This window comes from Aotus nancymaae, unplaced genomic scaffold (assembly GCF_030222135.1).
Source record: "Aotus nancymaae isolate 86718 unplaced genomic scaffold, 86718_ANA_hifiasm-v0.15.2.pri h1tg000020l, whole genome shotgun sequence".
In the NCBI taxonomy this organism is placed as follows: domain Eukaryota; kingdom Metazoa; phylum Chordata; class Mammalia; order Primates; family Aotidae; genus Aotus; species Aotus nancymaae.
Genome location: NW_026988432.1, coordinates 20,194,477 through 20,209,453, shown reverse-complemented (window position 1 = coordinate 20,209,453; position 14,977 = coordinate 20,194,477). Strand labels below are relative to the sequence as shown.

Here is a 14,977-nt window from a genome sequence, read left to right as displayed (position 1 = left end):
ATTTTCACTTTTCCATAGAAATTATAGAATTAGCTTGAGTTTATATATTATTTTGATCTTCTCAATTATGCATAGAGCACAGAGTTCTATTTATTCTAATCCTTTTTTTTTTTTTTTTTTTTTGAGACGAGGTCTCACTGTGTTGCTCAGGCCTGAGGGCAGTGGCACAATCACAGCTCACCGTATCTTTGACCTCCCTAGCTCAGGTGATCCTCCTACCTCAGCCTCCTGAGTAACTGGGACTACAGGAATACACACCACACCTGGCTAATTTTTTGTAGAGACAGGTTCTCACTATGTTACCCAGACTGGTCTCAAATGCCTGAGCTTAAGTGATCCTCCCACTTCAGTCTCCCTGGTATTACAGGCGAGAGCCACCACACCTGGACCCCAAATATTTATTAACGTCCTCAGCAAGGAAAAATAAGTTTTAATTTTGGCCTTTTTATTTTTTGGTTAGAGTTATTTCTAGTTACTTATTACTATTGTGAAGGTTTTTTTCTGTTGCATTTTGGTTTTGTAGTTCTTGATACTCAAGTACCCTAACCACTATAGTTTTGCATTGCTGTTTTTTTTTAACTTCATATAAATAGACTCACTATTATGTGTATTCCTTTGTGTCTGATTTCTTTTTTCCAACATTTAATGCTGTTGTGTGTTGCTGCATGTAGTAACAGTCATTCCTTCTTTTTCATAGCTCTATAATATTCCATTAAACTCGTATGCCACCATTAATCAATTCTCCAGCTGATGGGCATTTGGATTGTTTCCAGTCTTATTACAGAGCTACTCTGAACAATTCTGGTACATGTACATGCATCCTAATGTACTTAACCATACATTTCTGTGGGGTTTTCTTAATTTGAGTTTCCTCAGAAGCAGACCCGGAAATAAGAATTCAAGTACGGGTAGTTTGTTTGAAAGGTGATTCCAGAAAACACTAGTAAAAGAGTAGAGAAGCAAGACAGAGACAGAAAGAAGCCCGATAAGAGTCACTTCATGAAGCACATTACTAGAGTGGGCAACTGAAGCTTAATCCTGCTGAGTAACTCTGTGAAACACCATAGAAAACATGCCTTAGTGTTGTTCCAGCTGGAGAACAAGAGTGCTGGGCTGTGGTAGTTATCTGGCAGCTCCAGTTATTTACTAATTGAGGGAATTTCCTGGACCCTTCCCCAGCCCTTCTGGCCTGCACTGCATGTGGGCAAGGTAGGATCTGGCAGCCAGAGAAAGCCCTCAAGCAAAGAGCTGAAGGTACTGGCAGTTAGAAGTTGGGCTGGCGTGTCCCTTAGTGTTGAAGGCCAAGAGAGTGTGCCAGCACATCACAGAATCTGCTACAAGAGAGTCTTTCCATGAGGAGAATTTCTGGGTCATAGGGCACATACATATTCAACCATTGCAGATACTGCCAAACAGTCTTCCAGTCTGCTGTCCCAGTTTGCACTCCCACAAGCAGCCTAGGAGAACTCCCACAGGGCTGTGTCCTTGCCAGCTCTTGGTATTGACCTTTACATTTAAGCCATTTTGGTAGGCGTGTAATGTTGTCTGATTTGCAATTCCTGGATTACTGATAATTTTGAGCATCTTTTCATGTAATTTTTGAAAATGTGGATTTCTTCTGTGAAGTGCCTGTTCAAGTCTCTTGCCTGTTTTCCTATTGGAATGCTTGACATTTTCTTATTGATTTCCAGAAGATTGTATATATTCTGGATTCAGGCCCTGTGTCAGTCATATATGTCGAAAATATCTGTGGCTTTCCTTTTTACTATCATTGGTGTCTTTTGAGAAACAGAAGCTCTTAAATTTTTTTTAAGAGACAGATCTCTCTGTGTCACCCAGGCTGGAGTATAATGGCACAGCATAGCTCACTGCAGCTTTCACCTCCTGGGATCAAGCAGTTCTCCAGCCTCAACCTTCCAAGTAACTGGGACTGCTACAGGCATGCACCACCACTACTGCCTAACTTTTTAAAACTATTTTTTGTAAAGACAGGGTCTCACTATGTTGCACAGGAGAAGTTCTTAATTTTAATGGGCCCCAGTATAGAAATATTTTTCCTTTGAGTTGGTACTTTTTGACAACTAAGAAATCTTTCCTGTGATTATGAAGAATTACCCTATTTTCTTTTCTCCATTATTGGAGAGAACACATGTTCCTCATGTTCTGCATATCCAGTCTTGTCCTTGAATTCATTTTCCATATGTGTATGGATCTATTTCTGGGTTTCTGTTCTTTTCCTCTGGTCTGGAGTTGTATGTCCTTGTTGCAGTACTACACCATTGTAGCCTCATTAAAGATCTTGACAGGTTGACACAGAAAGTTCTCCTACATTGTTCTTCACCTAGAATAGCTTAACTGTTCTTTGATTTTTTGCATTCTCAGTTAAATTTCAGAGTCAACTTGACAAAGTCAAACTTACTTTCCTTTCTTCTTGAGAGGAAAGAAAGAAGAGAGGGAGAGAAATCTGCTGGGATTCTGATTAGAGATTGCATTGTACCTGTAGATCAATATGGAAAGAATTAAAACTCTTTACAATATTGAGTCTTCCAATCAATTTATTTAGATATCCTTTAATTTCTCTAACAAAATTTTGTAGTTTTCTCTGTCAAAGTCTTGTATACCTACTGCTAGATATATGTGCATTCTTGATGTTTTGATCCTGTTGTAAATGATATCATTTTCATTTACTGTTTGGTGTGTTATAGAGAAATACAATCGATTTTGTCTACTGACTTGAGTCTTAGAATCTTACTAAATTCTCATACTACTTCTAACAGCTCATCATGTATTCTCTTGGATTTTTAGGTACACAAAATCAATACTGATTGTCTATGTTCATATTGAAACTGGCCATCTTACTGAACTTTTTTTATTCTTTCTAGTAATTTGCCTTTCAAAATCTTGAGTTTTCTAGGTTAAAAAAAAAGACCTCATATTAACTTACAATTATGAGGATTCCGTTTCTGCCTGAAGACGCTGTTAAGTAAAAGAAGTATGGAGTCACACTACCTGAATTTGAGGTCTAGCCAGTTATTTACTATATAATATGAAGTAATTTGCTTAACCCTCTGTACCTTGGTATCATTAATTATAAACTGCCTCATAGGGTGGTTGTGAAAATAAAATGAGTTTATATACTTAGAATTGTGCCTGTCAAATAATGAGCACTCAACTTAGGTAAGCTTTTGTCATTTCATCAGTTTCCTAAATTCCTTTATAGATTTTCTTTCTAAATTTTCACTTCTCATTTATTTTTTCTTATTTTATTGTATTGGCTACTTTTCCAATATAATATTGAATCATAGTGGTGCTTACACACCTAATCTGAAATTTCAAAACTTTGAAACATTTCTTTCTAGTTTGTTTTTTTTTATAGGCGTGTTTTGTTTTGCTTTTCATGTTTGATGTATCTGAAATCGTCTTTGACTGGACTTTCAAATCTGGTGGTAAACTGTGCAAGACAGAGATACTTTGCAAAGGAGCGTCTTTTTCAAACTATTATTCACATAAAGATGAAAAACAATAATGAAACCATTTGTTTTTAAACATCAGGATTTGGTTGTGAATGGAGACACCAACCCTTCTCCCTTCCTGCAGATTCATTACTATAGTCTTAACCAAGAGGTGCTCTTCATTCATGTAATAAAACTTTTTAGGATGTTTGCAGTGAGCTCAGGGATATTCGTAGCCACATAGGGCTGTTGGCCAATTCTTTTTTAAGTCAATATCACATTCTTGAGCTTTTACATTTGATTAAATTCTTAGTAAGCTGGAATATGTTTTCAAGTTATTTTTCTTTTCATAGAAAGCCTATAGATAGAAGTTTTGAGTCATTAAATAACTAAGAATGCCTTTCTACAGGAAAGATCATTTGAACTGCATAAAATTCTAGCATTACCACCACAGTGTCAGTTTTGTTCTCAATTTCCCCCAGTGCTACTACTGTATTTCTCATTTTCCTGCAAATTTTAAAATCTTACTCATTTGTTGTTGTTGTTGTTGTTGTTGTTGTTGTTGTTGTTGGAGAGGGTTGTTTGTTTTGAGACAGAGTCTCATTCTGTCACCTAGACTGGAGTGCAGTGGCATGATCACGGCTCACCACAGCCTCTACCCGCCAGGCTCAATCGTTCTCCCTACCTCAGTTTCCTGAGTAGCTGGGACCACAGGCATGCACCACCCATGCCTGGCTAATTTTTTGTTTTTGTTTTGTTTTGTTTTGTTTGAGACGGAGTTTTGCCCTTGTCATGCAGGCTGGAGTGCAGTGGCGCGATTTCAGCTCACTGAAACCTCCACCTCCTGGGTTCAAGAGATTCTTCTGCCTCAGCCTGCCGACTAGCTGGGGTTACAGGTACCTCCATAATTTTTTTGTATTTTTAGTAGAGACGGGGTTTCACCATATTAGGCAGGCTAATCTCGAACTCCTGACCTCAGGTGATCTGCCTGCCTTGGCCTCCCTAGTGCTGGGATTACAGGCATGAGCCACCGCACCCAGCAACTTTTGTATTTTTTTTGTAAAGACAGGGTTTTGCCATGTTGCCCAGGCTGGTCACAAACTCCTGGGCTCAAGCAATCCGCCTGCCTTGGCCTCCCAAAGTTCTGGGATTACAGGCATGAGCCACCTCGCCCAGCCCGTCTTTTATCTTACTTCTTTTTCATGACATATGGTTACTTACAAATTGCTGTCTGTTTTCTTCTTAATAATTTTCTGTTCCTGTTTCATAAAAGCCACCTCTTTTGCATCATATTGTTATATCAGATGATTCTCTAAAATGTTCTTTAAGTTTCTAGATGATATTATCTGTTAAATTTTCTCTGATTTTCAGATAATGATTTCTTTTTGTCTTCTACTATTTTTTCAATTGTCTCTTTTGTCCTGTTTATTCATTCTCAAATGAGACAAGACTCATTCTGGCTTGCCATGATCAATTGAAAGGGTGTATGTTTTGCTCATGACCTCCTTTCTGGGTGTTAGTGCACTCATTCTCTAAGCCCTATACTAAATCTCCAGTTGATACCCCTAAGCAAGCCTCCATCTAACCAGCTTCCTTGTCATGTGGCCCTACTGGACTGATGTGCACTCCTCTCCTGCATCCAATCCTGGGTTGCTGAGAAGCTGCTCAAATGGAATACACGCGGCAACCCCTGGTATGCTGCACATCGAGGGCTCCTCTTGTCCCTGCACTCACCCTGAGTGCTCTGGAAACTACTTCTCCAAGAGAGTGATATACCAGCCTTGGTGTCCCTCCTCCACCCCACAATTTTTTTTTCTAATTGTTTTCTGAGAGTTGCAGTTCTTAATTGCAGATGGAAGGGAGTGGGGACCACTCTGGCTCTTTCAAAAGGCAGCACCTACCAAGTAGATGGATAGCTGCTAAATTTAAATTTCTCAAAAGTTGGAGGACTCGGGTGTTATTTTTCAATCCTGATGTCCCTTTTCAACCTAGTTTCATTGGCCTTGCATTTAAGTGAAAATTCCCCAGAAACCCCCAAAACAGGCTGATTGCAGTCCTAGTTTTTGGTGTGCTAGTTTTATGTTTTATTATAGAACTTCGAGATGGTTTTAATAGAAAGTTGAAGAAGCTGCCCCATCCTCTCCTAGTCATCTTAAGCCAGATGTTTGTATCTGGAATTAAATATTTGTTTTAGCAACTCACGACTTCCTGGATGGCTTGCAGGAATGCAGCTTGGCAATAGATCTAAAGATCCTTCTTTGCCAGGCTTCTGCATAGGCAGAAGAGATGACCGAGAATTGTGATTTCAAAGGCTGAGTGCTCCAAATGATTTATTCTAGTAGAAAAGTGGGAAGTAAAAGCCCCTCCTGTCTAGTCCAGGAGGGAATATGGGTCCTTAGGGATGTGTCACTACATAGGTGGTCCTTGCTGGGAGTTCTGATCTCTTACCTCTACAAACGAGGTTAGACCAAGTGCTCTCTAAAATCCTGCCTTTCTAGGATTCTGTGGTTTTACCAGCTGGCCTAGACCGTCTGCTATTAGAAACCTGTTCTGTGAGGTTTCTCATGTTTGTTAGCTTCTGCTAGAGGGAAGCAGAGGTGAGAGGTACATCTCCACTCGGTGTGCAGGCTCCAGTGTGCTTCCTACAGGCAGCACCTGCAGGCAGCTTCGGAGGCCTGCACCTCCCCCTGGGAGATTTGCCCACTGGGGGCACTCTGGGCCTTTGTCAGGCCCCGCCTCCATATACGAAAGTTGTTAGACATCCAAGAGCCCTAATTTCCTGAGTCCCCTTCAGTGACTTTGTATTGAAAGTAAAAATAGAGACAGGAAATAAAACTTGTTTTTTTCAGAGAATGTCTTTGAAGCTTGGGAACACAGAATGGTTGTTGTGCGGTCTGCCTCCATCCGACAGTAAGTGGGCACTGGGGAGTTGCTCTAACGCTTGTCAAGACCAGCTTGTTCATAACCCTCCCAATGTCCAAGTGAAAGCAGAGGCGGTGGTGTGGAGAAAGAACAGAGATTTGCCATTCCACATTTTCTTTTCTTTTCTTTTCTTTTTTTTTTTTTTTCGAGACAGAGTCTTGCTCTGTCACCCAGGCTGGGGTGCAGTGGCATGATCTCAGCTCACTGCAATCTCTGCCTCCTGGGTTCAAGTGATTCTCCTGTCTCAGCCTCCCGAGTAGCTGGGACTACAGGCATGCACCACCATGCCTGGCTAATTTTTTGTATTTCTAGTGGAGACAGTGTTTCACCATAATGGCCAGGCTGGTCTTGAACTCCTGACCTTGTGATCTGCCTGCCTTGACCTCCCAAAGTGCTGGGATTACAGGTATGAGCCACCATGCCTGGCCTGTCATCCACGAGAGGAAGAGCATACTACAGGAAATCTCCCCAGGGTCAGAGATTTGTCCTGTGTCTGAGGTAAAGCCCAAGACACGGCTCCCACTGACATTCCAGGGCAGTGCAGAGCCTCCCAGGGTTCCAGGCATCTCTGAACTTGGGGGCTTTGCCCCCATTCTCCATCATTTCCAGAATGAGGGGACTGTGCATGTGTGCATCATGCATGGCCCCTCTTGCCCTCTTGTTCCTTCTCCCTCCTCTCTCCTCTTTCTTCTTGCTCCACTGTTCTCCCACCCTCAATATCTGCTCTAATAAGCCAGACGGCAGTGCTTCAACCAGCCCATAGGTGGTTCGTGCTAGAGTATCTTGTGCAGGATAATTTGCCAGATGAGTTAGAGGTCTGTCTTGCCAGGGCTGTGCCTACACCCACAATTAGAAGGGAGTGAAAGGAGGTGGGGAACCCAACAACCAAGAATGGCTCCATATCCATTTGCACAGCGTTCACCCTGTCTCTGCCCTTGGCCTCCCAAATGGATGTTGGTCTGGACGTTCAGTGGCTGCACTGCCTGCATGGATTGGCATCTGGTACATGAAGGTCAAGTTTCTGAGGAAAGCCAGCTCTCAACTTTGAGACAAAGCCATTAAGTTTCTCATCTGACTCAGGCCAGGCATGTTTGGAGAAACGAGGGCCAAGTTAGAGTTTAGCTCTAGGGGTGGTTGGGGGTGGCGAGCAGGCTTATGGTACTGGCTCCACAGTCATCTGAACCCAAGTGGCCTTTGGTGATGCAGCAGAACCCACAGTGAAGAAGGAAACCTGAAAGGTGTCTAACTGGGAACTTTTTTTTTTTTTCCTCGAGTCGGAGTTTCGCTTTTGTTACCCAGGCTGGAGTGCAATGGCGCGATCTCGGCTCACCACAACCTCCGCCTCCTGGGTTCAGGCAATTCTCCTGTCTCAGCCTCCCGAGTAGCTGGGATTACAGGCACGTGCCACCGTGCGCAGCTAATAACTGGAAACTTTTATAGTTCCCAAAATTTAGGGAACACAAAATAATCAAATAATGATTTTAAGACAGCCCCTCCCCCTCCATCAAGGCCTGGCTCCTCCCAGGTGGGTGATCAGTGCTTCTGGTACCAGCTGGTCCTGAGTGGCCAGGGGAGCTGAAACCGAGCCCCAAGTCCTGTGTGTCAGACCCCCACTTCCCAGGTCCCTGTGGCAACATGCTGACACCTAATTATGTGCTAGCCCTGAGAAGCATGCCTTGCTATTTACCAGCATTTATGGCTTACTGGACATCAAATATGTATTAGCAGAGTGCATGATTCTTTTATTATCTTTTTTCTTTGTTTGAATTCAAGGAATCTTATACCACTTTCATTTTAAAGGCTCTTGATCATGCAGATTAGTTCCAGAGGAAGGTGCTCTCCTGGATACCATCACCTCTCCCATCATCTTGCCATTCTGTCAGTACTGAAGGGGCCACCAGTTCAGAGCAGGGAAGTAAAAGGGGTTTATTTCCATTTTTCGTACCTCAAGCACCTGTAGGTTTCTCAGGGAATAAGGCTGGAGGTACGAATGTGAACCCACTTTTGTAATTGATTTTTCCGACATAACCCCAATTGTCTGCCTTAGTGAATCTTTCCAACGGATCAGCAGCCCCTGTGTCCTCCCAGGAGTGTTCCCTCCTTAGTGGAAAGGGTCATGCTCCCCACTTTGCACAAGACCTCCTAGGAGGGGAGCTGCAAGCTCTTCAGCTGAAAGGTGAAAAGGCCTCTTCTGCAGGCATACTTTTCAAACCTGTATCCCTGGAGGCTAAGTATCTGCTGACAAATGCACACCCTGGATGGTCTCTCTCCCCACCCCCACCCTTGCCCTGGCAAGATCACATTGAACTATTCAGGGAAAGTATTTACTGAATGCAAGGAGAATAGAGCACTTGTGCATTATTTATTAGGGGCTAACAATACCCATCATATGTAGAATGTATTTGGACATAAATTAGTGATGTTAGGAAACTCCAGTGGTCCAAAACCTATTAGGATCTCTGACATATATGTAAAAACACATCATAGTCTTACCTCTCATATGAGGCTGGGAATAGGCTATGAGACAACCACACAAAGCAAACAAACATCTTTAACCTTGTATTTTCCATTAGGCCTCTGGGCAGTTGGTCTACTATTGAGAAAGACTTGGAATCATGAATTCTTAATCTCACCTTACACACCTTCTTTCTGCTTTCTCTAAGGAAGGAAGAATGAATGTTCAGATTTCCTGAGTGTCTACTGTATGTCAAGTGTTACAGCAAGCCTCTTGATGTCCTGGAGTGGTGGGTATTAGCATCCCCACTCTATAGATGAGGGAACCGAGGCTCACAGTCGTACAGCTGATAAGTGACTGATGGGAAGTAGGAAACTGGGTCTTGTCTTCCATCTGAGCTTCTTACAGCACATTTGACTCAACCCTGGGCAGGAAGGCAAAGGTCGTTCTGGTCTTCTGTATCAGTTATCTGTTACCACAATAATGCTGCAAAGCACAGAACCACAACATGGGTGGTATAAAACAATAAACATCTATTTTTGCCCAGAAGCCTGTTTGTTGGCAGGGTGTGTCTGCTGATACAGGCCATGCTTGGCTGATCTCAGCTAGACTCAAGTGTCCATATGCAGTCAGCTGCTGGGTCAGCTAGGGCTGCCCTGTCCAGGATGGCCTGGGCCAAGACAGCCTATCCAAGTTGAGTGGGGAGTTTCAGTTCCAGGGCAGGGAGGACTGGAGGATTCTGACCCTGTGTTGAGTCACTCTTACTTCACGGGCTTCCCAGGAACTGTGGAGGCTGAGAAGGGGTTTTCCAAGATCAAATGCAGGATCCAGTGCTAATTGGGTCACCCTAAACAAACCTGTGTCCTTCACCAAGGGTAAACTGGGAATCCATACCTCTGCCCCACCTTCCTCTCAAAGATGTTGTGGAAAAAAGTCCCAGTGGGGGAGCCAGACTTTGGCCTCAGCAGGGCCTCACCTCATTGTGCCTTAGTTCCCTATGTGAAACTGAAACCCTGGACTGGACAAAACACTAAGGTTCTGTGGCTCTGTGAGCAGGCTGCTAAGAGAGATAAAAGATGTTCAGGTGCCTTGAAGAGCTAACACCACTGCACCTGTGGAACCAGGTGTCAAGGTGACATGGTTCCGGGGTAATTCCCCAAACTTTATCTGTCTCCCTGAACCAACCAGATACTGTCCCCCTTACCTTACCCTCCACACCACACATTCACAACCACACACACACACACAACCGAGGTCACTGTACCCTGTGTCCGGGAATGGGCCCTCCCCCAACCTTCTCCTTGCTTCCTCTCCCCACCAGCACAGAGGCCTTGGCTTCCAACACCCCATTATCGCTCAGCATGCAAATATCCAAAGACCTTTGTCACTAGAAGGAAAATGCATGATGGGTGAAAAGCAGCCTTTCTGGCCAGGGAAGCTACTCATTTACTGACCTCTGCAGTCGGCAGCAAGGACCCCTCCCCAAACTGAGGGAGAAGGAAGAGCACAGGACACCGCGTGGCCTTTCCTGCCCTCCATAGTGTTCTCCGGTCTCACATGGTCCCTCACCATGTCCCGCCTCCCTTTGCCTCCCCTCTGGATGGGACTCATCCCTGGCTTGATGAGCTTTGCTGCATGACTCTGACCACACACCTTGGTGCTGCCCGTGGGTAGGCAATGGACAGGGCCAGGGCCGGTTAGTCTGGGTGTCAGAGGACAGCTGACCTCCTAGAATGCCCAGGAGCAGCCACTCTGGAAGCAAAGTAGATCTGACCCCACAGGGAGTTCGGTTGGGATGGGGGAGGCATGGAGAAAGGAGGCATGGAGAAAAGTCGTGGAGAGATGTTCTATCTCTCCAGGTTAGAGCTGGCGAAATCAGCTATGGGAAGCAGCACATCCTTGGAGATGCACTTTCTTCATCCTGTTTTTGACCTCCTGAGGGACAGAAATCCAGTGGCCACCAGGGAAAAAGCAAGTTGGTATCTCAAGATCTCAGAGGGGGCTTGTGCCCCAAGCCAGGGCTTCCCTCATTTTACCCTGGAAACCCAGTCATTTGAAAAATTCGTCTACCAAGGAACATGTATTTTTAGGCAGTAGCTGTCTGCCATCCTTCTTGTTAATCACAGATTATACACAGATGTGTGCATGCCTGCCAGTACCAGGTCCTGGGTCACAGGACACAGCCAGCATAACCAATCTGAGTCAATATTTCTTTCAAAAAGTGGGGAAAGGTACTATAAGCTGCAAAGGTAGCCTTATCATAGGTAAACAAATGACTTCTCTTCATCTTTAAAATGGAAGCAAGCTGTTGGCCTTCCACATGGTCTTACATAGGACCTGCTTCCCTGTGAGAGGGAGGGAGGACAAGAATGGCTGAGGGCTTTCGGGGTCTACACTCACCTCCCCATCAGGTAGTGACATATCAGCTCCTGGCATGCCCTCCCTGCTTTCCTCCTAAAAAAACAGAGGAGAAGAAACAGGTCCAAATGGTCTAGACAGGGTTGGGCTAACCTCACACCTTCCATGGCAGAATTGGCTTTGAGCAGCTGGAGTCCAGGAGACCCTAACCAGCATGTGACCGTGCCAAGACTGAATCCATCAATGCCACTGGAACACCGGCTGTTTCGCTGGGTTTCTAATGCATCGTTGGGTTGGAGGGAGCTACTTGGCACTTTCCTGGCTTTTCAGAAATGGACACATGTTGACTATAGAGTGTAGCAATTGAACAGCACCAAAGTCGTTTGCACTTTGCTTGTGCCTGCTGGCACTCCTGGCTTCTCAGCCTGGGTCTGAGGATGCAGAGGTCACAACCTCACACCAGCTCCCCGATGTCACTGGATCTGTCTACTTTTTCTTAGACTTTCAAGGCAGATGTTCTCCCTCCTGTTTTTATTTTCCTTTAGCTCCTGACCAACTGCTTTTGTCAGAATCAGTGGCTGCCAGTTGCTGGCTATAAAAACCCGGGGCAACATAAGGACATACTGCCTGATTATTTGGGGCTTTTGGACTTGCTGTACACTTCTAGATTCCAAGCTACAGCTTTGCATTTGCTGCTGTGGCATCTGGTGGCTTCTGAAAGCTATTGGGAAGGCAGAATGTATTGATCTGTTCTTTCTGTGCAGTTTGCTTCATATTGTCTTTAACATTTTCTCTTAAGTATGTGTGTGTGTGTGTGTGTGTGTGTGTGTGTATAATGTTAAAAATATATATATATATCTCACACAAAATATAATCTGACAAGCCAATGTGGACCTATATGCCCACACTGTCTCATCACCCTATTAAAAGCACAAAGACAGCATTATTTGAAGAATAATCAATATCAGTATGAAAATTGAGAGCTATGTGGTTAATCCAAAGGAGCATGAATTGACAGAAGACCTTGGCCAATGTTTGCAGAAGATATTTGCCTGGATTTTGTTATCAGGAGACTATTGTGCATCACTGTTTATTCAGAATCCTCCAGATGAAGGCTTAGTACCAGTTGTACTTAGTACCCAGGGGTAGCGGCAGGAATGGTGGTCCAGGAACCTGAAGTGGCAGTACAGGCAAGCATAGTTGTTTCTACATCTTAAAAGGGCCTGCAGAGGTTTATAGAAGCACAGATTCCAGAACCTGGCCCCATATGATGGAAATCAGAATATCTAGGGGTGGAGACCCAGAGGCTGCCCTGCATAGAGGTCCCCTCTGATATGTAGTCGGGTGTCGGTGCCATTCCCTACAAGAGAAAGGTTTATTCTTCCTTTCCCTGGGTCTGCAGCAAACCTGGCATGTGGTGTCAGTGTCATCACTTACACTCCAAGGTCTCCATGTATTTCCTTTTAAAATGAAAATCATTTTACCTGATTTGCCTAGCTCAGAGTTACTGGGGTAATACAATGGGAAGGAAAGTGTGAAGTGAAGATGTGCCTGTTATCTCACTTAAACCTCTCTAGAACTAAGCATTCTTATTTCCTTATTCAGATGAGGAAGACAGACACCAAGAGGTTAAGTAATTTGCAAGGCCCCAGGTCTTGGAGGTGGGGAAGCCCAGGTTTGAATCCAGAGCTTTCCATTGCGTAACTTGCTCCTCTGAGACTGTAGAAATCAGGCAGACCCATACAACTCAAACCGAAGCATGTGGACCAGCAGCATCAGCATCACCTGGGTGCTCATGAGAAATGCAGAATCCCAGACCCTGTCCAGGCTGACTGCACGAGAATCTGCACTTTGATGAGCCCTCCAGATGATTCCTATGCACCTTAAAGTTTAACAGCACTTCTGTAGGGGACTTCAGATTGAGCAAGAGAGAGTAGACCTCAAAACAAGGTTACCCTACAAAGGCTATTTCTGTATGTTACCACCACACAGGAATCATCAGAATCCAACAAAAAAATGCAGTCCTCACAGGAATGAGCAAAGAAGAAATCATTACCAGTAAGCTGTTGGAAGAAGGATGGCAGTGATCAGTCTTAGCCCTTTCTGTCTGAGCTCCCATTGCAGGGGAAGCACTCCTCATCCAAGAAAGCCCAAACGCCCCAAGAGAATGAGTTTCAAGATGAAAACAAATTGTTTTATGTGGATGTGTTGTATGTGTGTTTAATTTTTGAAGACAATATGAATACTTTTAGAAATGAGAGAAGGAAAAATCTGGAAGAAAGAGTTTAGCAAAGCTGATACAGCCTAGCAGTTTTCCCATTTAGGGGCTCTCCTCTTCCTGCCCTTTGAGAGTATCAGTATGTTTTGATTATTTCAGAAGTGATTCCTTCATATTACTTTATACACAGCATCCAGCAGGGAGGGTGGCCAGTTAGGTAGGAGGAAATTCAGCTTCCACATATCTTTCCCATAAGTGTTTGTCTTCAGGTTAAATCCTGTCTTCGTGTGGTAAGGCTGCAGTAACAACCACAACAACAAAATACCACAATTTAGTGCTTATAAGCAACAGGAGTTTATTTCTCACAGTTCTGGAGGCTGGGAAGTCCAAGATCAAGGTGCTGGCAGATTCAGTGTCGGGCAATAGTCTGTGTCCTGGTTCATAGAGAAGACTTTCTCACTGTGGCCTCCCATGGTGGAAGGGGCAAGAGGTCTCTCTCAGGATTATTTTAAAGGGCACTACCCCTATACATGAGGGCTCTAACTTCTTGGCCCAATCACCTCCCAAAGGTTCCACCTCTTAAATACCATCACCTTGGATGTTAGGATTGCAACATACGAATTTTGGGGGTGACATAAACATGCAGACACCATAGCAGACTCTCCAAATAAGATGCTGCCTGCAGAACTCAATGAGTAGGAAATGCTGTGACCAAAGGCCAAGAAACAAAATATACAAGCCAGAGCTTTGAGAAGCATAGAAAATCATCTGAGCAGCACCCTGGGTGCCAGGCTTGGGAGAATGTCAGTCCAGTGCAAAGGGATTCTCCACCTCCGACCAGAATATCCAGTGGGATTGATTCTGAGGGCAGCAGACTGCCCCATCTGGGCCTCTGCTACTTCCTGGCCTTTCCCCAATTCTTTCTGTTGAGGCCACACTCCCAGCACACCCTTAGGGGGAGCTGGGATTTATTTTAAGTGATTTTGTTGTTGTTGTTTTGTTTTTGTTTTTTTGTTTTTTTGAGAGTCTTGCCCTCTTGCCAAGGCTGGAGTGCCATGGTGCAATCTTGGCTCACTGCAACCTCCGCCTCCCGGGTTCAAGCGATTCTCCTGCCTCAGCCTCCTGAGTAGCTGGGACTACAGGTGCACGCCACCACACCTGGCTAATTTTTTGTATCTTTAGTAGAGACGGGGTTTCACCATGTTGGCCAGGCTGGTCTCAAACTCCTAACCTCGTGATCCACCCACCTCTGCCTCCCAAAGTGCTGGATTATAGGCGTGAGCCACTGCGCCCAGCCATTTCAAGTTATTTTAACACACATTCTCATGTTTTAACATTGCGATTTGTAATACTGTATTATTTAACCTTTACAGGTCACTTTTCTGAGACATCAAACCTGTCTGTGAAGTGTACAGATTCCCTGAAAGAGTCAAGAAGCCATTTGTCCTCATTGTCCCAAACACTCCAAAAAGAGGCAGTCAGGAGTACTACAGAGACCTGGTTGCTGCCTTCTAGAAACTTTTAGACTAAGGGAGAGGTCATGACATATGATGTCCTTGACTGCATATGTCA

General features: G+C 44.3%; 1 protein-coding gene across 2 annotated transcripts in view; it reads left to right on the top strand.

The window, feature by feature from the left end:
• The window catches only part of ONECUT2 (one cut homeobox 2), a 54,533-nt gene that overhangs the window by 23,929 nt on the left and 15,627 nt on the right, over nt 1-14,977 (top strand). The window lies entirely within an intron of this gene.